The following is a 25,407-nucleotide window of genomic DNA, read 5'->3' on the forward strand; positions in this document are numbered from 1 at the left end:
CCTGCCATACAGCTGGAGAGGTACATGTATGCTTGGACAGTCACACTTGTCCGGGTACATCCAGAAGACTCTGGACTCACCCCCAGCTAATTAACTCGCCATGTGTGCCTATTGGGGGAAAAACAAGTGTTCAGCATGGTGGATGTATCCTTTATCATTTTTCTTCCTACCTGTAGCCACTGTTACTTTAGAATGGCAAATCACCACATTAGCTAATCAAACTGCCCAAGCCCTTAGTTCTAAGTATGCTGTAGATTTTTTTAGATCAAGAAACTCTGCTAAGTAGTGTTGCAGAACTGCATGGCTTTAGACATACTCACTGCTGCCCAGGGAGGAACTTGTGTGTAAAGAGTTTCCTTTGGGGCTGATAAAAATATTTTAGAACTAGATACGATATTTGTGCAACATTATGAATGTATTAAATCACAATGAATTGTACTTTAACATCGCTAACTTTGTATTGTGTGAATTTCACTCAGTTAAAAAAAAAGAGAGAGATATAAATTCCTCAGAGTTATCTAACATGGAACATTCAGAACACTCACTACAGCCAAGTGATTTTTACGTATCTCTGCTTCTCTCATTTTGTGTCAAAATAATGACTCTCTACTTGTTCACTTGGTGAAATGTGTTTTCCTTTCAGGGACAGTTGACATTCAAGGACATGTTCATAGAATTCTCTTAGGAGAGTGGAAATGCTTGGACCCTGCTCAGAGGGCCTTTTATGGGGATGTGATGTTGGAGAGCTACAGGAACCTTTTCTTCCTGGGTGAGGATAACTTCCCTCCAGAAATCTTGTATCTTTGTATGTGTTTGTGTTTTCCCTTGTGAGTCTCTTGGGGACCTGTGACTTGCTTGTCTGCGTTTCAAATCCCTGTTCTTAAGAGAGTGATTGAAGCTGTTTTGATTTGGAAGGAAAGGCTTCCTCATGTGGCATAGGGATTTTTGACTTGCGCTTTCTTCAGACGTTGTGCACATTTCATGCTGGGTTAGTGCTGGTTGCAGAACATTAGAAATCAGTAAACCTTATGGCAAACTTTTAAGAATACCTGGTTCTGTGGTTTTTACCCTTGTGCTTTCAATATAGTAGTTGTTGGAAGAGACCTAAATCTCACCTACTTCAAAGCATTTATCAGCATTCAGAAGGAGGCAGTCAGTTACTGATTTTTGAAATACTTTTTTTAGACCCATCTATGTCCTCTCAGCTGAACAGAGAGCTGAGAATATGTCTGGAGAAACATAGGAAATCATGTTTAGTGTTTCTTTATAAATTAAACACTCTTGAGCTGACTGTTATCTCCATTTTGGAACAAGGGAAAGAACCCTGGACCTGGAAAGTGAAGGCAAAATAGGGAAAAATCCAGACAGGTAGGAATGTATGGGGATGTGAACACAAGTAAGTGTTCAGATGGACACAGAGTTAGCTGCTCCATTAAATACTGTTTGGGAAACTCCTCAAGTAGGAAAGATCTATGGTAAACAGAAGCTTATTTCTTATGCGCTGTCAAAGGAAGTGTTCCTGCACACGGGCACACACATTCACACACTTACTGATCTGTTATTCAAATGTGTAAAATTTAAACTTTCAGTCTACCATGATGCTCCCTTCAGCTCAAACAGAGCCAAGCCAAAGGCTTTATCCTGACCTACAAAACTATCATCTGGCCCCTCCTACCATTTTGCTGCCTAGGTTTCAGAGAGACCTGGATGGCTATCTCTAGGTCGTTCTCCTTCCCAATGATCTCTCTTGGTTCTCAGACTATACAGATCTTGAGCTGAGGCCTCTATTCTCCACCCAGAACCCATTCAGTTTCCATTCACATTTTATGTTTTTGGGAGAACTTCTCAAGAGATAGACTAACATAATGACTATTCTTCCATTGTGTCTGAGGTTCCATGTAACTTCCTGGGGCTATGTTTAGCCTTTTGCCTCTTTAGGCCTCTCAGCCACTTCTTCAGTTTTGTTTTGTTTTTACCCCCATATGAGTATAAAGAGGAATGGGGTAGAACTTTTGAGATTGTAACTGAGCAACAATATAAAAACTTGATGCTGATCCCAGCTGGCGTGGCTCAGTGGTTGAGCATCAACCTATGATCCAGGAGATCGTGGTTCGATTCCTGATCAGGGCACATACCCCGTTTTCAGGCTCAATCCCCAGTAGGGGGCATGCAGGCGGCAGCAATTTATTTTGTTCTTCTGATTGTACCATGTTTTTGTTTCTTTGTATGCCTTGTTATGTTTTGCCGAGATTTGGAAATTTTAAAAACAGCCACTTGTCCCAGGCTCTATGAACTTGCTTTGTGCAGGACAAGACTAACAATCAGCTGTATGCTCTCAAACTTGTTGTGGAGATGTGTATTCTTTGTTTTTTGTGTTAAATTTCCAGCTTAAAATTAGAGCCCATGATATCTTTGTCTTTAGCACTGCACCTTTTTTCTTAGCAGCCACCATAATGCATTCACAGTGTACTGCCATTTCCTTAGTACTCTGTGTCTTATAAAACTGAAACAAGTCCCTCAGAAAGCTTCCGAAAAATTCAGATAATTGCATGCAGAGTACACTCATCTGTTTATCTCCTTAGATGAAACTGTGAGTTGTGCTTTTTTTAATGTGCCAGGGATGATGAGCAGCTATTGTAGGCAAATATCAGTAACTTTTTTCCCTCTTTGATGTTACTCTCCCTCATTTTGTACTTTCCTTGGGGTGCTGTTATATCCTACCTTGCTTCTGGACTACTCAAAAAGGCAACTAAATCAGTAGTTGTTGGCTCACATCTACATAAAGGAGTGAATTTTTTGTGCTTCTTATTCTACATTCTTGCTGAAGTCCTTGAATTGGTATTAATTTTGTATATCAGTATTTACCTGAGTGTAGTAACTATGGTAATTTATTTGATATCTTTCAGCTATGTCTTTTCAAGACACCCAAGGTATGTTGCCAAAGCCAGGCCTAGAAGATTTTTTTCCACAAAGTGCTAAAGGTAAGATATGGAAAGTGTGGCCTTGAGAATTTACACTTAATGAAAGACAGGGAATATGAGGGGTAGTGTGAAGGGCAGAAAGGGTGTTATGATGGATGTAATGAGACTGGGACAATTACCCATAATAAAACTCTTGTTGACAAAAAAAATATATCAAGGATATAAACTGTCATGGAAAACTTGCACTTTAAGTCAGTTATATTTACAGAACAGTGTTTCTAAACTTAAAAATTAAAAAATATATATTTTTAATATAAGTATTTTGGGAAAGGAAATTTGGGAAATCTGAGAAATCACCTAGTCCATGGAGGGAATAATCAGAATTAGTTAAAATGCAGGATTGGATTAAACATTTAAACATTTCTTTTTTAAAATTCATTTCAGAGAGAGGAAGGGAAATGGAGAGAGAGAGAGAAACATCAATGTAGAGAGAGAATCATTGATTGACTGTCTCCTACATGCCTCCTAATGGGGATCAAGCCTGAAACCCAGGCATATGCACTGACTGGGAATCAAATGGTGACCTCCTGGTTCATGGGTTGATGCTTAACCACTGAGCCAACAGCGGCTGGGCAAAACATTCAAACATTTCTAAAAATCTGAGTTTTAAAAAGGAAGATAGAAATTCTAAATATGATTAATTTTAGAATCCCTTCACCAAGGATTCATTACTCTTCCAACAAGAATTGGCCCTCCTGTCCCAAAGTCTTTAATTTTTATAAACATGGGAGGGTTCTTTATACAACCATCATGGTTCAGTAGGTATCATGGAATAGTTAATTGGGGATAACTTTACATCTGTAATGAAATTAAAGCTCTCACTAAGGGCCTTTTCATCTTTACTTATTACCAGAGTACATATAATGGAGAGAGAAGTTATCAATGCAATGAATCTTGGAAAAACTTTAGTCAAGGGTCAAGTCCTCATAAACATCAGAGCACTCAAATTCTACCGAACTATTATAAATGTGGGAAAGTCTTTGATCAAAGCTCACATCATATCATCCACCCAAATATTCATATTATACAGAACACTGATAAATGTAGTGAATGTGACAAATCTTTGAATCAATCTTTAAATCTTAATGAACATCAGAATATTTATACTTGGGAGGACCCTTACAAATGTAATCAGTGTGGGAGAGTCTTTAGTGAGTTATTCAATCTAAATAGACATGAGAAAATTCATACTGGAGAGGCAAAAGAAGGATCCTTGGAGCCTAGGAGTGAGGAAGGTAATGGTAACTCGCCTGGGGGGAGGGGAGGGAGGAGAAAGGCCTGGGCCTGCTCCCAAGAGGAAGAGAACACTGGGTCCTCCCTCCTAAGTGTGGAGTTTTTAGGGGAGGTCCCAGGGGCAGATCTCAATAGAATATTCAGCAGCTTTCCTGGTGTGTCCTTTCAGGGTCTAGGTCTCCACTGATTGATTGGTCAGCACCAGGGCAGGGGGTCATTATTAAATGGAGCTGGTTCTGAGGTCAGCTGTGGAGTCGCTTATCTGGTTTTGCTGCTTTTCTGGGCCTGGAGCTGAAGTACAACTGAAGCCTAATGTTAACTCTAGGGAGGAAAGAACAGGGGGTTCAAAAGGCAGGACCAGCGCTATGCTAGGGGAGGAAAGGCCACTCTAGGGGTAAGGTCCCACCCTATAATTGTCCGTTGCTAGGCTCCTGGGTCTTTCCACCTTGGTGACCTTCTGTACCTGGCCCATCTTCCTTGGTCTGCTCATGTCTGTCTAACTGCCTATCACAATTTCACTGTAGTAAAGGTACAAGCCAATCTTATTTATGCATATATCTGACAAATATTGAATCTTTTTTAAAAAAAATGTTTTTATTGATTTCAGAGAGAAGAAGGGAGAGAGAGAGAAACATCAATGATGACAGAGTCATTGATTGGCTGTCTCCTGCACACCCTCTACTGGGGATCAAGCCCACAACCCAGGCATGTGCCCTGACCTGGAATTGAACCATGACCCCCTGCTTCATAGGCCAACACTTAACCACTGAGTTATGCTGGCCAGGCCAAATATAAAATCTTTATATAAAAGTGAAACCAGCAATGAACTCAATTTAATGTAAACATAGTTTCCCAGTAATTTTTTTTAACTTTAAAAGTAGAAATTTTAAACATTCACACATTTTATAAAATAAAGTGAACTTCTGTTTACTCTTAAGACACTGCAAAGTGTGTCAGTGTTTAGCCAGTTGTTAGTCTTGTATAATCCATTCCAATCTTCTCCTTGGGGTAGGGTTTGGGTAGGAAATGGAACTGGAATACTTTAATGCAATTCCTAGAATTATGTATTTCTCTAAAAAATAAGTTGGGAGCCATAAAATTTATCTCTAAAAAATTATTCGTCAATTATATAGAAGACAACAAAGACTTCCAGGCTATTATAAAACAAAATTATTAAAAAAATTTTAAAATATCATCTAATACGCAGTTCATATTGACATTCTCCTAAATTAAGCAAATGTATTTGAAAAATTATTTATTATAACATTAGAACTCTTAAATTCTGTCTGAAAAGATAATTTAAGACCAGGTAAAAAATGTAAGTATATAACTGCAATCTTCATCACTGAGAAAGAAATCATATCCAGAATATATAAAAATTAATTTTTACTCATTCAAAACAAAAAGTAGACACTCCACAATAAATTGAAAAATAATTGAAATTGTACACCTTAGTAAACTCATGTGATGAATATTTTATTTCATTACATACAGCCTTTTAATAATAAAACAAATGTAAACAACAACACCTGTTCACATACATACAGTTAGTAAAAGTGCATACATTACCCAGTGTGTCACTGATATGGAGAACTAGGGGCTCTCCTCCAGAGTCAGTGTGAGCATTATTGGCTTAACCACTTCAGTGGACAATATAGTCACATGAACTAAACATGAAGATACGTGAAAATAATGATCCAGCAATTAAATCTCTCACTTTCAGTTCATAAAAACAAAGAGATTGCCCAAGGATGTTCACAGAAGCATTGGGGCAGACGTGTTACTCAGTTCCAGTGGATTGCCTTTTGGGGTGTTGTATTCAAGAGGAGGACGTTGTTGTCATTAGGTAGCTTTATTTCCTTGCAGCAGGTAAAGGAGACAAAGATTCATTTCCAAAGCTCTGTCTCCCCAAAGGGAGCCTTAGCCATTGTTTATATATGCTATTTGGTTAATTACCTGTTGCTTTCATCTTTGCAGTTGGCTAAACATATTTGGTTGGGTTCTGGTCAAGCTCATAGGCAACAGCTGCATCTGCCAAATATTGTGCTACATTTTAACAGTGAGCAAGAACAGCATTTACTAAGAACTGCTCAGGCCTTGAGACCCTTGTGCTAACTAACAGAAGGAAAATATTGGACACAACATAAATGCCCATAACAGAATCAGCAATAAAAACCAGCAAGCCTCGTGCATGGACATAAATAAGTAACAATGGTGAAACTGAATGAACTAGAGGTACATGTATAAAAGGAGATATTTCAAAATTAACTGAAAAAAGTCAAGATACACAATTTAAACAGTATATTGACATGAGTATAAATATTTTGCACTTGCAGAAAATAATACGTAGTGTGAATGGAGATTGCCAAGGTGGAGTATCTTATATCAAAGGAACTCAAATGAAGCCTGGAGGCCACTGAGAAGTTTGTTTTACATAGGTCCCATTCAACACATTTCTCCAAAAACTATAGAAACTACGATCTGTGCCTGCACTTTATCTCCTCCTTAAAACCAGACCACCTGAACACTGTACTTTGAACCAACCCATTTTGTTTGTCAGCATCCTTCATTTAAACATATAATTGGCTTAACCAGTTTCTACCCATTTAGACTAAATTCTTTACTTACATAAAGAGAATTGGATTAAGAACAGCCTGTGCCTTTATAAGCCCTGCCTTTCTTTGTTCTCCCTAAAGGACTGTTTAGGTTGCTCGGTTCTTGGCGGGGGAGAGGGTGGTGATGAGATCACTGGTGTCTAGATTAGGCTGATGGAGTTAGCAGGAAGGGAACTAAGTGCTCGAGACGCAGTACCTGACAAAGCCCAGCAGAAGGGACTTTCCCCTCAGTTTTTCTTTTTTTTTAAAAAATTTATCTTTATTGTTGAAAGTATTACAAATGTCCACTCCCCCCGCCACCATTGATTCCCTCCCCCCTGCCCTCCCCCCCCCCAGGCCTTCACCACACTATTGTAAGAGCCATGTACCTTTTTCTAATAAACTGGTTGTGTTTTCCCTAAGCCTCAAAAGGTCTCCCTTTTGGAGCAAAGGAAAAAGCTCTGTGGTATAAAGAGAGGAGACAGTAGTTATACACTCAGGTAGGTGGGAAGGAATGAAGCAGATGACACAGGTGAGAAGTTCAAATGTCAAGGAGGAAGCCAGGCCTTAAAATTTGGTCTGGGAAGATGTACTTCAATGGAAATGATTTTGAGAAGCATAGATTTCTTTCTTTTGCTGTCATAAAGGAACACCTGCTCCACTCTGATCATGCTTTTAAATACTCTAAGGATTCTCCTTTTGCTCCCGTAATCATCCAACTTACTCAGAATGGAAGCCAAAGATCTCCCCATGGCCAGTGATGGCCTGATGATCTCACTGCTCCCATTGCTTCTGGGGGCCTGCGAAAATCTGGGCACATATAGAGCTCCTATGTGGAGGCCAACATGTGAGTGTCCCCTCTCCTTTTTTTGTGTGTACCCTTGCCTTCTAGAGACACCTACAAATTCTGCTACAACACTGGACTGTAGGATAGACTTACCCTACTCTATCAAAATTTAGGCAGAGCAGGCCTGTTAATGGAGGCTTCCCATGGATCAGACCCTGTACTTAATCATCAGAAATGCCCCTGGAACCCTTCCAGTGTAGAATAACCACATAGTAGAATAATAGCCACATAGTAGAATGATCTGGGACATTTTGTTGAAAAATCATTGGCGTTGGGCCCTGCCAATGACTAATTGAGATTTCTGTAGGTCTGCAGTGGGGTGCATGAAATGGCATCTTAAACTAGTTCCCTGGAAGATCTGACATTGCTCCTCATAACCTGTTTTCAGTAGCTGTGGGCTAGAAATACCAGACTCAACACACCTGAGACATCTGAGTAGTGTGGGAAAACAAAAAACTAAGATTAAAGAACTAATAAGTGGCAGAGCAAGGACTGGAATGAGAGTTCTGAATTCAAAGCTGGCATTCTTAAGCATTATTTCATTCCATATTCCTATCCTGTCAATGAGAGCACTGAGACATAGAGATTTCAAGAACTTAAGTCTAGTTCAAAGCTTATAAAGGGGCAAAATTGTATGTCTTCTTTCTCTCATATTAATGCTAAATAAATGCCCGCCTGTGCCAGATACTTCCCTCCAAGATCCTTTGAGGAAAAGAAATAATAGCCAAAAAGTTTGAGTGCCAGGGTAGACTTTTCTATGAAATATCCTCCAAAGGATGTAGCCCACTGTCTGAAAAAATTGTTCCCCTTAGTACAAAGGTCATCTGTTTTCTCTGACTACTTCTAGGCGTGGGGAGGAAGAGAAATGCCAGAATATTTGTTGCAAATGATAAATGTTACTTTATTCAGTACATAGCAGCAGGTTTCTGGAGCTGAATGAAGACAAGCCCTTATCCAGGCCCTACCTTGAGTTGGGGAACATGTAAGGAGGATTAAAATCTGTGGCCCAGGCTCATTTTTCAATAAGACCCCAAAGTACTAATATTAGGCCAAATCAGAGAGTGGGAGTAGGGATGTTGGGCAGCCTCTCAATAAGTGAAGGATTAACTTGTGGCAGACTTTTCCAGGCAAGTTCTAGGAACCCATACCGAGCGATGCCCACATTTTGGAGAGTATGCACTCTGTTCTGCCCAGGCAGGGGTATAACATCCTGGAACTTGAGGGGACCTGCAGGAGTATGGGAACGACCACAAAACAGGCCGCAGAATAACCTCTCACCAAGTACTGGCTCCTTGGTTTTCAGGGCCTTTTTGTAGATGGTCTCTTGGGGTTGGAGTTCCCTTCTCTGCAGCAACTCTAGTAGAAGCCTCTGGATTCCAGGGGACTTAAGTTGGTACAGGTCCATGACCTGGTAGAATTGTTCCATCCAAGTAGCACTATCTTCCGCATATCGCTCCTGCAACATCCGCAAAACATGGTACAATGCCACGAATGTCTCCCATAGAGGCACGTCTTCCTGTCTTTTAGAGTTGGTCTTTGCCTTCTCCAACTGGGGCAACTTGGGAAGCTTGCCTTTACCCTTAAAAGCCCTGAGATCTTTTTGAAACATCAGTGCTAGGGTTTGTTTTTCCACAGAGGCACGAGCACCTTGGAAAATGTCTCTTTGGGCAGGGTAAAAGTGTCGCATTTCCATCTCTCTGAGAGCACTGATTAACTGCTGTACCCGTGCACTCCTGTATGGCTCTCCTAGATGATGCCAATTTATAGCCATTGGGACTTGAATCTCCTTGGTGGTTGATGGTAACACTGGTGCAGGAATGGGCAGTGGTTTCCTCTTTGCCTTGTGAAATTTGGGGGACTCACCCCTCCCCCTCAAGGCCTGGAAGTCCTTCTGGAATATCAAGGCCAGGGGTTTTTCATCCTTTCTGATTGGACAAATGTGCTTTATCTCCTTGACAGCAGTGGATAACTGTTGTGCCTGCTTCTTCCTGTAGGACTCAGCTAAGAGATGCCAATTGACGGCTTGTGGGGTCCTAGTAGCTGATGGTAACACTGGTTCAGGGCTAGGCAATGGCTCTCGCCAGCTCTCTTTTCCTATTCTTCTAATTGGAGGGATGACTTTTAGGTGCAGTGGACTCAAAGCATCCTTATAGGGTTGTGGTATATCTGTGTGACTTGCCTCTAGGTTCGGCCTCAAGTGTTTAGCAATGGTTTTAAGATTGTACAAATGCATCCATTTCAAGTATCCCTTTGAAGTGAAGTCTCTGAGGAGCTGGTTCAGTCTATGGAAGCTGTCCCTGGAAAGCTGTTCTCCTGCTTTCAGCCTTATTAAGGCATTGTTAACCCAGTCCTCATCTGAGAAGCTTGTTTCTGTTTTAGCTGGCAGAGAAGTAAGGGATGGGGCTGGGACTGGAGCTGGAGCTGGGGCCTGACCCTCACTTTTCCCTGCTGAGGAATCCCGATACTTCACGAACCACTTCCACCTGCCACCTTTGAGCCTATGTTCAGGTTTTTGTGGTTTTATGATACTACCAGGTAAGCAGGGTCCTGGCCTATGGAGCCCTCGTGGGATCTGTGTCTCTAAGCCTGTTTCTTGTAAAAATATGCCCCTGGCTTTCTCCAAGAGCCTATCCTCTTTTCTTCCCCTTGGACTTGCCCTTCCAAGTTGACTTTCCCGTCCTTCCAAATCCAAACGATCCCCTAATATTTTCAGGGGCATGCCCTCTTTTTTTTCCAGGGCTACTGGGAGTGGTATTTTGAAGGGGCTCTTTGGAACTGTTGGCCAAATAAGCTTATCCATAAATGTGGGATGTCTCTTTCCATCAAGGAATCTTTCTTTCTTAAAGGGTGCTTCCCTTCTCGCTGTACCCTCCCTTTCCTCAGCAAGGATCTTGCCTTCTTTCACTAGCTTCGAGCTCACTCCTTCCTTTGAGAGCTCTGTTTTCAATACTCTCTCCTCTTCTGAGAGCACTGCCCCCTTAAGTATGCTCGCCTCTTCCTTCTCTTTAGTCAAGGCTGCCTCCTCCTCCTGCCTTTCCTCCTCTCTCTCAATCTTCTCCGTTCTCTCCTCCTCGCTCAGACTCTCCTCCTCTTTCCCCTCCTTAGTCGGACCTTCCTCTGTTTCCTGCTCAGTCAAGCTCTCAGATAAGCCCTCAAACAGTATATCTCTGATATTCTCTAACAACCACTTTACCTGAATCTTTTCTGATTTATTCTCAATTCTCTTCTGAAGTTCCTTTAGCTGCTCTCCTCCTAATAGATTTTGCTCCTGGATCTCATTTAACACACTTTCTACTTGGATTTGATCTAATAGTATTGTTTCCTGGACCTTCTCAAGTAACCACTGGTCTTCCTCAAAGCCCTCATCATCAGTCAGTGTCCTCTCTTCTGTGGCCAGTCTATCACCTACTTTTCTCTCTTTCTGATCCACCTCCTTTTCTTTGGTTATTTTCTCCTGCTCCTTAAGAATTTCCCACCTCTTGCCATCAATTTCACTCCTTCCTATAATGGATGATCTCTCTTCCTCAGGTATTTTTATTTCTTCCAATGGCACTCTAATAATTTCTCTAACTGTTTTAGCCAGGATCCTCCACAACTGATGCTCTCTCATCCTTAAATAGTTTCCCCTGGAAAGAGCTTCTTTCTCTTCAGAACTAACCCTCCTCTTCATCACCAGTGTCCCCATTGCCTGTATCCTCTCCCGTTGGGTTCTTTTCTTTTTTCCGTTGGCAACGTCTGTCTCCTTGGTCCTGTCATATGCCAATTGTCTCTCTTCCTGGGACAATTTACCTTCTTTTTTCATAATTGCTTTCTCCTGAGATTTTTCCTCCATTTCACCAGCTTGTTCCTCCTCGTCTAGAAACAGTTTCTCTTTTCCCCAAGCCCAGTGTTCCTTGTGCTCACTGTCTTTTGCCTTTTTCTGACGCCACATTCTCTCCTCCTGGGCCCGTGTCTCCCCTTGTAGGGCTAGTTGCCCTTTTTCATAGGTCCGTTGCTTATTTTCCTCAGTCACTTTCTTATCTCTCCCGAACAATTTCTCCTCTTTCTTAGCTTCTTTCTCTTTTTTCATGAGTTGTTGCTCTCCTTTTGGGGACACTTTCCCAATTTCCTTTCTCTTCTCCTCCACTTCTGGGACCAGTTTCATTTTTTCTGTGGCCTGTTGTTTTTTCCCCTCAGCCTCTTTCTCCACTTTTCCAGCCAATCTCTCCTCTTTCTGGTCCCGTGTTCTTTCCCCCCATGCCCGTTTCTTGTCTTCCTCTTTCTCCACTTTTCCAGCCAATCTCTTCTCTTTCTGGTCCCGCATCCTTTCCCCCCATGCCCATTTCTTGTCTTCCTTTTTCTCCACTTTTCCAGCCAATCTCTCCTCTTTCTGGTCCCGTGTTCTTTCCCCCCATGCCCGTTTCTTGTCTTCCTCTTTCTCCACTTTTCCAACCAATCTCTCCTCTTTCTGGTCCCGCGTTCTTTCCCCCCATGCCCGTTTCTTGTCTTTCTCTTTCTCCACTTTTCCAGCCAATCTCTCCTCTTTCTGGCCCTGCATCCTTTCTCCCCATGCCCGTTTCTTGTCTTCCTTTTTCTCCACTTTTCCAACCAATCTCTGCTCTTTCTGGCCCCGCATCCTTTCTCCCCATGCCCGTTTCTTGTCTTCCTCTTTCTCCACTTTTCCAGCCAATCTCTCCTCTTTCTGGTCCCGTGTTCTTTCCCCCCATGCCCGTTTCTTGTCTTCCTCTTTCTCCACTTTTCCAGCCAATCTCTCCTCTTTCTGGTCCCGTGTTCTTTCCCCCCATGTCCGTTTCTTGTCTTCCTCTTTCTCTACTTTTCCAGCCAATCTCTCCTCTTTCTGGTCCCGTGTTCTTTCTCCCCATGCCCGTTTCTTGTCTTTCTCTTTCTCCACTTTTCCAGCCAATCTCTCCTCTTTCTGGTCCCGTGTTCTTTCCCCCCATGCCCGTTTCTTGTCTTCCTCTTTCTCCACTTTTCCAGCCAATCTCTCCTCTTTCTGGCCCCACATCCTTTCCCCCCATGCCCGTTTCTTGTCTTCCTCTTTTTCCACTTTTCCAGCCAATCCCTCCTCTTTCTGGTCCCGTGTTCTTTCCCCCCATGCCCGTTTTTTGCCTTCTTCTTTCTCCACTTTTCCAGCCAATCTTTCCTCTTTCTGATCCTGCATTCTTTTCCCCCATGCCTGTTTCTTGTCTTTCTGTGACCATTTTTCCATCTCATCACCCTGTCCCTCCTCTCTTAAGTCTACTTTATTTCTCCCCCAGACCTGTTGTCTCTGTTTCTTGGTTGCTTTCTCCTCTTTCTGGGCCCTTCGCTCCTTTTCCCAAGCTTCTTTCACCTTTTTCTCAGTCTGTTTATCTTCTTGTGACAGTACCTTCATTTCCCCAAATTTCTCCGTTTCTAGGCCCAGTTTCTTTCTTTTCCAGGCTAATTGTTCGTCCTTGGCCTCTTTCTCATCTTTCTTGGCCTGCCTTTCTTTCTGGCCTTCTTTCTCCTGTTTCTCAACTTGTTCTTTCTTTTCTTGGATTTGTTTCTTTTTATGGACCTCTTTTTTCTCCTTTACTGACCATTTCTTCTTTTCTGGTGTCAATTTAATCTCTTGCTCTGCCAAACTGCCTTTTTTAAAGGCCCATTTTCCCTCTTCCCCAGAAAGCCCTTCCTCTTTTCTAGACAAATGTTTCTCTTTCTGGGCCAATTTCCCCCTCTTCCAGGCCTTGTCCTCAACATGTTTCTCCATACCTGGGATGTGTTTCTTCTCTTTGTAGGGCTTTTTCTTTTTCTCTTCAACTTGTTTCTCTACGTCCAGGATTGGCTCCTCCTCATCCCAAACCAAGTCCTCCCCTCCCTCACCAGTCTCCTCCTCTCTCTCGTCTGCCTTCTCTTCTTCCTGGGACAGTTTCATCTCCTCCCAAATAGGTAACCCCTCTTCCTGGGCCGATATGCCTTCTTTTTGGGCCAGCCAAGTCTCCTCCAAGTCCCACTTCCTCCTTCCTGGTATTGCTTTCCCCTCTTTCCAGATTACTCCCTTTCTTTCCCCTAGTACTTTCCTGTCTCTTCCAGTCCATTTCTTTTCTCTTAGAACTAACTCCTGCTCTCCCCTGGTTAATTTCTTTTGTGAGGAAGCCAGTGTTTTTTCTTCCCAAGCTATTTTTTCTTGTTGATGGGTCAGATTCTTGTCTTTGATCAGTTTCTCCTTTTCCCACGTTAATTTCTTCTCTGGCTTACTCAGTTTCCTTTCTTCCTCGGCTGTTTTCCCTTCTTGCCTGGCCAGATGTCTTACTTCCTTTTTAAATTTCTTTTTCTCTAAGACTAGGTGATCTTGTAAGAAGGCAATTTTCTTTTTCTTGACTTGAGAAAATGCCTTGCCCTCCTTTAATACTTTTTTACCCCTTTTTTTCCTCAATCGTACTATTCCTTCTTTCTTGACCTCTTGAACCCCTTTTTCAGTTATAATGAGTTGTTGTTCTGCCACTTCCTGATACAAGTCTGATGAGCCCTTTAAAAAGGGACAGATCTCTTGGAAGATGCTCCAGCTGGGGTATCGGGGAGCAAGCATCACCTGAGCCAAGTCCACCAATTCTTGACCTAGATCCCTGGCCATTCCTGGATGGGAACTTGCTATCCTCGAGACAGCAAGAGAGCAAATGTCATCCCGCCAACACCTGGTGTCTGATCTACCTGTGCGTCCTGGGATCCCAGCCAAACCATGGCGTCTCATTTCAAGTTTCCCTTTTGTATCATTTTCTTGCTCAGTAATCTTTGTGACTTCTTCCTTGGGTTCTTCTGCAGTTGTCTTTGAAATACCCTCCAAATCTTTTTTCTCTTTCAACTTCACATCTTTTTCTTGGCTTTTTTCCATTGCCCTTTTCCAAAGCCCTTTCACGTGTTCTCGTCTTTCCAGCTTAGGGATCACCTTTTCATAGTCTTTCATGCCATGTTGATCTATGGCCTTCGCAAGCTCTGTGGCCTCCACTGCTTGTATGACATCTGTTTCTTCCAACGTGATCCCCTTTGATTCAGCATCCTCTTGGGATTTGACTGGGCTGAATGTTCTTAGTGGCAGCTCTGGCTCTAAGGCAACATCCTGGGTATCAGTTTTCTCTAATCTCATGGCCTCTTTTTGTTCACCTTTATCCTTTGAAGGTACCAACAAAGAGCTCAACTTTACAAATTTTGTCTGTTTCTGCTCTCGTGGAACTCTCAGGTCCTTTTTAACTGCAGAGATATTGGGAGAAAAATAGTTAAGAAAACCACAGAGGCCTTGCCAGCCACAGTGGCTCAGCGGTTGAGCATTTTCCTGTGCACCAAAAAGATCATGGGTTTCATTCCCAGTCAGGGCACATACCTGGGTTGTGCATTTGATCCCCAGTTGGGGAGTATATGGAAGGCAAGCAACCGATGCTTCTCTCTCACATTGATGTTTCTCTCTCTTTCTCTTCCTCTCTCTCTAAGCATGTCCTCTGGGTGAGGATTAAAAACAAACAAACACAGCCTAGCCTGCGTGGCTCAGTGGTTGAGCACTGACCTAGGATCCAGAAGATCTTGGTTCGATTCCCAGTCAGGGCACATGCCTGGGTTGAGGGCTTGATCCCCAGTAGGGGGCGAGCAGGAGGCAGTTGGTCAATCACTCTCTCATCATTGATGTTCCTATCTCTCTCCTTTCCTCTCTATGAAATCAATAAAGATATATTTAAAAGCAAAAAACAAACAAACATACACGGAGGTCCTGAGTGAGATCCTTTGTAATACCTAGTTCAATGAACTGCCATAAGGGGTACAAAGGCAAAGGGACTGAGGCTTTACAGTACAGAAATGTGTGCTGTTTTATCCTAGCTTCCATATCCTAAAGAAATAAGACCTTGGTATTTGTTGTGGGGCAGATGTTTCCAAGGAAGGCTACTTTCTGTGTAAAAGAGTGTCCTTACTTAACTCTGTTTCCACTGGTGTCTTTTTATATACCTTGCCCTTACTGACTCTGTCTTTTGGTGCCCTGATACGAAACCCAAATATGCCCCATATATTACCCCATACATACTAAGAAGTCTGCTCTTTGCTTGAGAATGTTTCATTTTTTCCTTCGGTTTGCTGATTTTTTTCGGTTCTAACAAAGATACGAGTGCTCGTTTAGCAAGGGTCTCAGTTTCTACCGCCTTTGATATATCAGAAGGAAATGTAAATTGTTGGTCTCTACGTGACAATGTCAGGTTTTCGTTCAGGTGCTTCTCCACCTGACGGAGTAGGTACTGGATGTCTTTAGCTTGGATCCCCAGAAGCTGGTCCAGAGAAGCCTTTCCGATAAATTCATGCCTGCAGAAATCAAGGGGAAAGAGGTTAAGACTAAGTCAGTAATAAGACAGAATGAGGAGGAGGAGAGGGAGAGGGCAGAGGAGAGGAAGGAGGGGGCAAGAAGGGACAGGAAGGAGGAGGAAGAGACGGGAAGAGGAGGAGAAGCTGCAGCGCAAGAGGCCTGGATAAAGTAGCTACTTAAGACAGAGTAGCCGGAAGAAGGTAAAGAATCTAGGACAGCAAGGAATGGAGTAGGCAGGGTGACGCAAAGTGCTTCTTTGGCTGGGAGATTTGTGGACCCGAGTCTTGAGTAATCTGACAGAAGTAAGGAAATAATGGGAGAGCAGGCTAGTCAACGGTCAGGAAAAAAAAAAAAGGAGTCCATCCTGGAGAGAAAAGCAAATAGAGACAAAGAACATAGGGAGGAAAAGAATAGAAAAGGAGCTGTGGAAAAGGTAAAGTAATCAGATTCTGGAGGTCAGCAGCAAGAAGGAACGGAATGGGGGATGGCCACCACCCAACTTACTGCATGTCCTGAAAAAGTCCTCGCTTCTTCAGCAGGTTTACCAGCATGGTCTTAGTTTGGATGCCTGTGACTCTTATCATAAGGTTTAAGGCCTTAACCCGCACATTTTCATCATTGTCCATCAGTCCCACAGCCAGTGGGACAGCAAAGAGAGGGCCCATGAGGCCTAGCCTCTCCAGCGCCTCCCAGGCCAGCTCCCGGATCTTTGCGTTGGAATGGGCTGTATCTTCCAGGAAGCGACAGGCAGTCTCAGAGTACAAGCTTGAAGGTACTTGACAAGTGGCAAAAATTTTTGCCAGGACACTAATATAGGTCTCATATTGCTCTATAGAACAGTAAATTGTGAGGTTGAGGATGGATTCAATTAAAGTATTTATAAGACTTTCATCTAATTTTCTTCCTATCCAATTTAGGTTTGTCATGCTTGCAAGAACATCGAATAAAGTTTGTTTCCACTTCTTGGATGTATCCTGTTTACCCTTTGAGACTTTCTCTTTTACTAGAGCCATAGATGACAGTGCCTGGTGTCTGAAGAGTTCAGTCCCATCCCACCCCTTATCTTGGTAGTATGGGTACAGATCACAGAGTAGGAAGATTGGGGTACCCTCAGGCCAAAGGCGGGCACGGACCACTGAGTTTGGGATGTAACCATCAGGAGCAAAGGGCCACTGCTTCCCTTTACCAAAAAAATACTGTAATATGTGGTAACGGTTCAATCCATCCCAGTAAGCCAGCCGTAACTGAGCAGGAACCAAGTGTGGGGGACGATTATGCTCGCGGTCGAGAGTAGAAAAATCAATATCTTTATCTGCCAAAAACTGTAATTTGGGTCCTTTTTTAAACACAGAGGACATATGTTTCTCTTCCTCCACAACGTGGGGCACAGTATTGTCAAAGGCAATGACCCGTTTGTTAACAAGGGCCTCTAACCCTTGTAATTCCTGTAGCCCTTGTCCAAGGTAGACAAATTTGGGTACAAACACTGTTTCAAATGAAAAGAAGAAGCTAGGCAGGAAGGGTTTAGGGGCTTCTTGTATTTCGTCTGCATTGTTTAGGGTAGCTAGGTGAATCAGCTGAGCTGGAGGAAACAATGTTAAGCAGGAAACCAGATAAAGACTCTGGTTGAAAGTCAAAAGCAGGTCACCCCGATTATTGGCAAAGCAGAGTGGGCCAAAATGCAATGCTGAGTCCAACTCAGTGATGAGTCTACCATGGAAGTCCCAGATCCGGACTGAGCCATCTATGCCCCCTGTGACAAAAAGTTTCAGGGAAAGGCAGACATCAAATGAAGTAATGGGACAATGGTGCAGGCGTTTTGTCTCTTTAAACATAGAGCTTTGTTTTGATTCTGAAGATGTCAGAAAATCTTGGTAATGCCAGAGACACCAGCAATGGTTCTCAGTGATGGCACCCACAGAACCTGGCAAGAGTATTACATGTTTTAGGAGACAATCACAGAGAATTTTGATGACATGCTGCAGGATTACCTTGTTTTTCTGAAGCACAGCTTTTGTCAGCTGTACAGTATTATCCATGCCATAGGAACAAAGCAAGGAGTTTTCCTGGGGACCTTCCAGGGTAGACAATGCTAACACTGCTCCTGAGTGAACAGTTTTCTCTATTCGGGCACACCTATAATGGGAGAGGATTCTCACAATGCCACTCTCATGCCCACAGAACATGAATCCTGGTAGGCCCCCACCCACATGGGAATGCCCGTAGGCCAGGCATCTTATTCTGTCCCCAGGGTTTACTGAAATGCACACAAGATACTTGGCTGTGCAAGGAGAGCGTGTTGCATCAAACACCAGAACTTCTGAACTGTCTGTTGCCACAAAGAGCTCCTCTCTGTCTGAGTCATAGGCCCAAGCCACAACCTTATCCATGACAAGTAGAGGCCAGGTGATAACAAGGAGATTGCCTGTTACTGGAGACAAGAAGCGCAACAAACCATCCTTAGTGGCACACAGGATTCGAGTCCAGTTATGGCCGCAGCAGACCCGCCGAACCTGCTGGAGAGCAGAACCACAGACATTGAAGAGGCTATAAAAGTAGGGCAGGTTGTGCAATGAGAAAGTGTGGGTAGTCTGGCAGAAAAAAGTGGTGTTATCAATAAACTGCAGTTGTTGCAGATCTTCAACATCCAGCTGCCGCAGCAAATTCCCAAAAGCAAGATTCCATTCCCTCACTGCACCTTCACTGCCTGCTGTTAGTAAGGTGTGGATCTCTGGCCGGCTATGGACACATATCACTGATGAGGAATGGGCCTGGAAGCTGTGGAGGAAATTACCCTGGTCTAGACTCCAAGCGTGGATCTCTCCATCCCTGTTTCCAGTATAGAAATAGCCCTGAGAGACACAAGTGAAGGAGCAGGTGATGAAGGAGCCACTGGCTGTGGGAGTGAACTTCTTTACCTCCTTCAGCTGGCCCTGATCTTGGTGTGTGAAGACTCTCACGTTATTTTCACAAAAGGCCAGGAGGGAGCCCTGGGGGCCATTCAGGGAAAAGCCCTGTACAGTCTCATGATCAGGCATGGGCACTGTTTGTGCCATCTGGAGGCCCCTGCCGCTCGGTAAGATAAACCAGGTAACCACGGCCCCCAAGGTACCAGAAAGCAATATCTCAGTTTTTGAGTCATAGCAGAGGCAGCTGATGGAGAAACGACAGGGCACTGTACCCAGAGATGTAAATGCTTGATGGTGATCTCCAAAGAGCCACAGGCGCATATCACCACAGTAAGCAATTAACATATGGTAGGAACCTGTGTGGACCATTGCTTGAATGGGTGGCATAGGATCCATTATGTGAAACTTCATCTTCTCTATCATTCCTTCCATTTCTGGATCTTTTTTCTGTATCCAGAGCATTGCCTAGAAGAGGATGAGAGGTGAAAGCCTTCCCAGGGAGGCATATCATCTCCCAAAAGTGAGGGGTAGGAAAAGGTTAAATGTTTAGATCACTATTCCCTCTTATGGGACTAAGGAAAGGCAGGACAGCTTGACTTTGGGAGTTTCCTGGTACTAGGAGTCAGGCATGTGATAGAAGCACCATGCTTAAGGTTCTTTCCTTGGCCTTCAGTCTACTTTATGGGAAAAATGAATTCTGTGGACCTGATGACTAGAGTAATCAAGGATCGCTGCATACAAGTTAAATTGGGACATGGAGACTGGTATTAAAATGAGCTAGCTTAGACTCACCCTCATCTGAGATTAGGGCAGTTTGGTACTATATGATGCATGTAAAGTGAATTAAGGAGGGAAAAAAGGGTGAAATAGCTTTACCTGCATTTGTTTTGAAAGTGGTTCCACCCAGTTTAAGGAGACAAAATAGTTGTCATTGATGGAGTAGAAGCAAATGAAAGGCTTGTTCTGCGTGTGGTGAGGCTCCTGGTACAGAGTCTCAGGCCAGTCACTCAATACAATCAAAGCATTCGTTGTTGGATTTTCAACATCCTGAGAGAGAAGAGTAGCCTGAGCTAAGAGGCCTGAGTCCTCACACAGTCATTTAATAAATATTTTATTGAGGAATTAATGGACATTTTTTGTTTTTTAGCTAACCAACATTTATTCATCCTTCTTCTGAAAAGCACTACTTGGGGAGTCATCCCTCACTCACCTCAGAATGTCTTAAGTAATCAAAACACTTCCAGCCTTTCTCAACCAAGGTTCCATAAGAGAAGTAAGCCCTAATGTCCTAAAGTATCCACTCTACATAATGAATTAATTTCTCCCCTATGCATCTAGACTGATAATAGTTACGTGCTATCCTTAGGAGTACTGAGAGAATAGCCCCTCAAGTCGTTTTCTGTGTTCCATGGTTCTATGAGGAACCGCATTTGAGAAAGGCTGGTATGTTCTATCACAGACACAGGATACAATGCTAAGTGAAAGACACATGGCCTTAGCTCTCAAAAGATAAGAGTCCAGTGGGGGGAGGGAGGAACAAATGTTAAAGACACAACTAACACCCTGGCCGGTGTGGTTCAGTTAGTTGGGTGTCGTCCCATCCACCGAAAGATTGTCATTTCGATTCCCAGTCAGGGCACATGCCTGGGTTGCAGGCTCAATCCCTGGTATGGGGTGTGCATGAGGCAGACGTCGATGTTTTGCTTTTACATCAATGTTTCTCTCTCTCTCTCTGTCTCCCTCTCCCTTCCTCTCTCTCTAAAAATCAGTAAAAGAAACAACAAATGATTGTACAAAACAAATAAGAGCTTCAAAAGAAAGGAACACAATCATATATGGGTATGACAAAGGAACTCAACTTTGGCAAGCATCTCTACTTGTCACAGTTGAAATAACTTCAAAATTCCTGCCTACACCCAAAGGACCACTTCTGTCACAGTCACACTCATGATATACTGTCTATGGGAAACTCATACTTCACAGACATAGAATGTCCACCATGTATGACAGCTAGACCTGTGGCTTGTCCTTCCTTCACTATTCTTATGTGCATACAAGGGTAATGTGTGCTGTTCATAGTGTAAAGTTAGCTGTGCTTCAGCTCTAACATTCTGTATCTTACCCAGTGGTGTGTGTGTGTGTCTATCCAAGGAGATATATATCTTTTAACATGTTACACAGTAGAACTCATGCAATACACACTACCTTCCAGTGATGTAGCATATACCTATGATATAAGTATATGAACTTATTCTGATCAGCCAAAACTGAGGCTCATGAAGTAATTTTGAGGTCTCTCTTCTTAGCAGATACTTGTGCTATACCTGCCTCTTGAACAATGCTCCACAAATCTAACTCTCCAAGTTAAATTCTCTGCCTCAAAATTTTGTACTATGACCCCCCTAAGATGGAAAGTAAAATACTGTATTAAACTGAAGTATTAATACTTCTTTATTCACAATGTTCACTGTGCCTGCTTCCTGAATACAAAAAAGATTCGAGACTATACTGAGGCCAATATCTACAACTCAGGATCTGTCTTCTCCCTATAGTTCTCATTCTGAGAGAATACAGAGTACAGAGATCTGGAGAGCTTCTAGCACACACTGTCAATGCTGATTCAGTGACTGCAGCAGAATTGAATGGACCTGGTGTCTCAGCTCCCAGTCCCCTATTCCTTTTCATTGAATTAGAAAGCTTATTTACATACCCCTTATTCCATCAGTTAATCACCATTCTTTTTCCAGACTTCATGTACAAACAATTCATTCACTCATTCAACAGTATCAATGCTTTTCTACAGAGGACTCAAAAAGACTAAGAATATCTTAAATCCAAGTAATGTATCTGTGCCTGGCACTACTGTTGCCTACTCCATATCAATGCCTCTTCCTTCCTCTTACCCCATCTTCTGTCCTAACAAACTCTGATCTTCTTTAGGATGACCATGGACCCCAAAATTCTGGCAACACAGAGTGGCACTATGGCCCTCCAAGGCTGGCATAGCCCTGTGCTCCCTGACCTTTTCTCTTCTACCAGCTTGCAACTTAAAGCTGATATCTGGAAGTTCAGTAACTATCTTGTAACCTTAAGATAATAATAGCTAAACTACTAACAATGGTGGGAAAGACAGAAAAAGAACATGCATGGGTCCTAAGACAAAGATGGCTCCTGCTTGTTCAGTCCATGTAAGCCCATTTTCTATATTTTATAGCAGAACATATATAACTAATGTTATCATCATAATCTAGAAGGGGGAATTGAGTGGCCTTCCAAAGCTGCTCACATGTTGCCCATGCCACAGCGGGCTTTGGCAGCAATAGGTAATTAATCCACACCCACAATGTGCATATTTCTCATACACATCACCTTTGTATCCTCCAGGATACTATTTATGAGGAGTTTCAAGTCCTTCCATTCAGGAATAAGTCTGTGTGAGGACAACATCTTAGTGATATTACAGCTCTTTACAGACATCTTGGATTACAGAACCTGTGAAAGGTAAGAGTCACTTAATCACATCTGGTGTTATACTGGAAATTAAAGGAATTAAGAGAGGAAAGAACAACAGGGACAGTTAAAGAAGGGGAGAAACAAAAGTACTCCTTTAAAAACAGGAGAAACTCTCTTATTTCATAAAGAAGGGGGTGAGCCCTAGCTGGTTTTGCCCAGCGGTTAGAGCCTTAGCCTGAAGACTGAAGGGTCTCAGGTTCAGTTCTAGTCAAGGGCATGTACCTTGGTTGCAGGCTCGATCCCTGGCGGTAGGGGCACATGTGGGAGGCAACTGATCAGTGCGTCTCTCTCGCATCATTTGTTTCTCTCACTCTCTCCCCCTTCCACTCTCTCTGAAAAGCAATGGAAAAAATATCCTCAGGTGAGGATTTAAAAAAAAATTTTTTCCCCACCATGAGTAAAGTTTCAAACTCTCCAAAATCCTGCATACAACTCTCAAGGACATGCAAAGGAAGACTAAATGATTGACTCCTGCAGAGGACTTTTGAAAAAATGAGATAATTAAATATATTTAAGTGTCAGGAGTAAGAAGCCATTAAGGAGGGGAGAGTGAACATGCAGAAAAGAGAACAAGCTGCAACGCCAAACTAATGCGATGAAAAATGATGGTTAGATCCCACAATCTCAGAGACTCCCTAAAGTTTCCTCTGGTAATGTAAGACTGGGAACTCTGACTGGGAAAATGGAAAATGTCTGACTCTGCCTAAATCCTGGGCTAACACTCGATTCCACCAGCTTTGCAGTGAGAGGCAGGCATCTGACTTTAACCCGTCTTGGCCTAAGAGGAATGCCCATATATTTTCCCCTGTGTAAGCCTTTACAAAATTAAGTGAGATAATGACATTCAAAAGGCTTTATATTGAAAAAGTGCAATAAATATTATTGTGAGAGAAGTGAAGGGGCATGCTGAGATTGAGGGAGCAAAGCAGAGAAGACATAAGAGAAACTTTAGAGTCAAACAGACTTACATTTATTGTCGTAGGTCCTGCCACTTCAATATTTCCTTTCTTCCTTCAGACTTCTTAGGCAGAACACAGTGTTATCTCACAATATGGCAGATGTCTTAATGAGCTCAGTGAGACCAGTGTCACTCAATATACATTCTCTAAGCTGGGAAAACCTGTTACTAATATACAACAACATAGGCTTCTCCATTTCCTTCTCGCAAACCTTTATTCTCCACAGAAGATAAACATGCCCCTAATTCTAGAAGAGACAGACTCTAGTCACAGCTTCCCATAGAAAGAGTGTCACTGGCTCCAACATCATAATGGTTCAGATTCCCCCCAATCCCCTCCCCCACTCCAACTCTTTCGACAATGTCACAGCACCAACATTACTAAAAATCTGAAAATTTGCGCATGACTGTGCCAAGTGCTGGGAGGGCAGGGGGAATCTGTCCCTTTGTAATAGTGGATAGGGGTCACTATAGTGCAGTGGGGTGGAGAGGGCATTTAAACTGACCTTGTATGGCAGTGTGGCTTTCTGAGGGCTGGCTATTTCAGATAGTGCAGTCACAGGAAGAATTTGGGAATGTTTCTCTGTTTGAAAAAAAAAAGAGGCTTACTGTGATGTCACAGGAAACCTTTTAAAAGTGGATCTGTAATAGTAAATTGCAGGAAAAGAAAATGTTGTGATTTGATTGAAATAAAACGAAATGTGTTGTCCACCTCTAAAAAATAAAATCTACTGAGACATAATTTGCATAATGTCTATCCTAGAAAATGTCCCATGTGCACTTGAGAAGAATGTGTATGCTGCTGTTGGGTTGAGTGTTTTGTATATGTCTGTTAGATCAAGGTGTTATAGTGTTTTAAGTCTTCTTCCTTATCTTCTGTCTGTTTTTTTATCCATTATTGTGAGGGGTGTTGAAGACTCCAACTATTAATATAGAATGATCTGTTTCTACCTTCAGTTCTGTCAGTTTTTGCTTCATATATTTTGATGGGCTGCCAATAAATATTTATAATTGTTATATCTTCTTGCTGTATTGAAACTTTTTACCTCTTGTTGCCTTTTTTTATTTAGTCTATTTTGTTGAATATTAGTATAGTCACCCTGGCTTTCTTTTGGTTACTATTTGCATGAAATCTCTTTTTCCATCCTTTCACTTTTAATCTATTTGAGTCTTTGGATCTAAAGAGAGACTCTTGTAAATTGAATAAAGTTTGATCATGTTTTTATCCATTCTGCCAATCTCTGTCTATTTACATTTAAAGTAATCACTGATAAAGATGGACTTACTTCTTTCATTTTGCTATTTGTTTTCTATATGCCTTATAGTGTTTTTGTGTCTGATTTCCTGTATTACTGTCTTCTTTTGTGGTTTATTGATATTTTTGTATTGAAATGTTTAAGTTTCTTTCTCACTTCCTTTTGTAATATTCCATATCTGTTTCCTTTGAGGTTACCATTGAGATTACATTTAACACCCTAAAATTATAACACTCTAATTGGAATCTATACCAGCTTAACTTCAATAACATACAAAAACTCTGCTCCTTTATAATTCTGTCATTGAATTACATCTTTATACAATGTGTGCCCCAAAACATAAACTAATAATTATTTAAATGCACTAGTCTCTTAAATTATGTAGAAAACAAGATTTGGAGATATAAATCAAAGTTATAATAATACTAACTTTTGTATGAATTGTTTTTTATTTAAATATATTAGTCTCTTAAATCATGTAGAAAACAAAGTGCACTTACAACTTTTACAGTAATACTAGCTTTTATAATTGCCCGTGAACTTAACCTTTATTGTGATCTTTATTTATTTATATAGCATAGGACAATGCTCAATCTACTGAGCCACACGGGCCGGGCTCCCTGAGCATTTCTTACATAGCAGGTATAGTAGTAATGAACTCCCTCAGCTTTTGTTTATCTAGGAATGTGTCTCAGTTTCATTCTTCTTGAGTTCATCCTACTTGAAATTTGTTGAACTTCTTGGATGTTTATATTCATGTCATTTGTCAAATTTAGGAAGTTTTTAGTCATTACTTTTTCAAATATTCTCTTCT

At 42.1% G+C, this 25,407-nt stretch overlaps 1 protein-coding gene across 1 annotated transcript in view; it reads left to right on the forward strand.

Moving 5' to 3' along the window:
- SIPA1L3 (signal induced proliferation associated 1 like 3) overlaps positions 1-25,407 on the forward strand; it is a 202,596-nt gene that overhangs the window by 619 nt on the left and 176,570 nt on the right. Inside the window, exons 2-4 of the mRNA XM_087826695.1 lie at positions 644-769; positions 2,907-2,981; positions 22,251-22,367. The gene's annotated coding sequence lies outside the window, so the exon portion shown is untranslated. The remainder of the gene's footprint in view (positions 1-643; positions 770-2,906; positions 2,982-22,250; positions 22,368-25,407) is intronic.

The sequence above is a fragment of the Miniopterus natalensis genome, chromosome 18, assembly GCF_054644295.1.
Source record: "Miniopterus natalensis isolate mMinNat1 chromosome 18, mMinNat1.hap1, whole genome shotgun sequence".
Lineage (NCBI taxonomy): Eukaryota > Metazoa > Chordata > Mammalia > Chiroptera > Miniopteridae > Miniopterus > Miniopterus natalensis.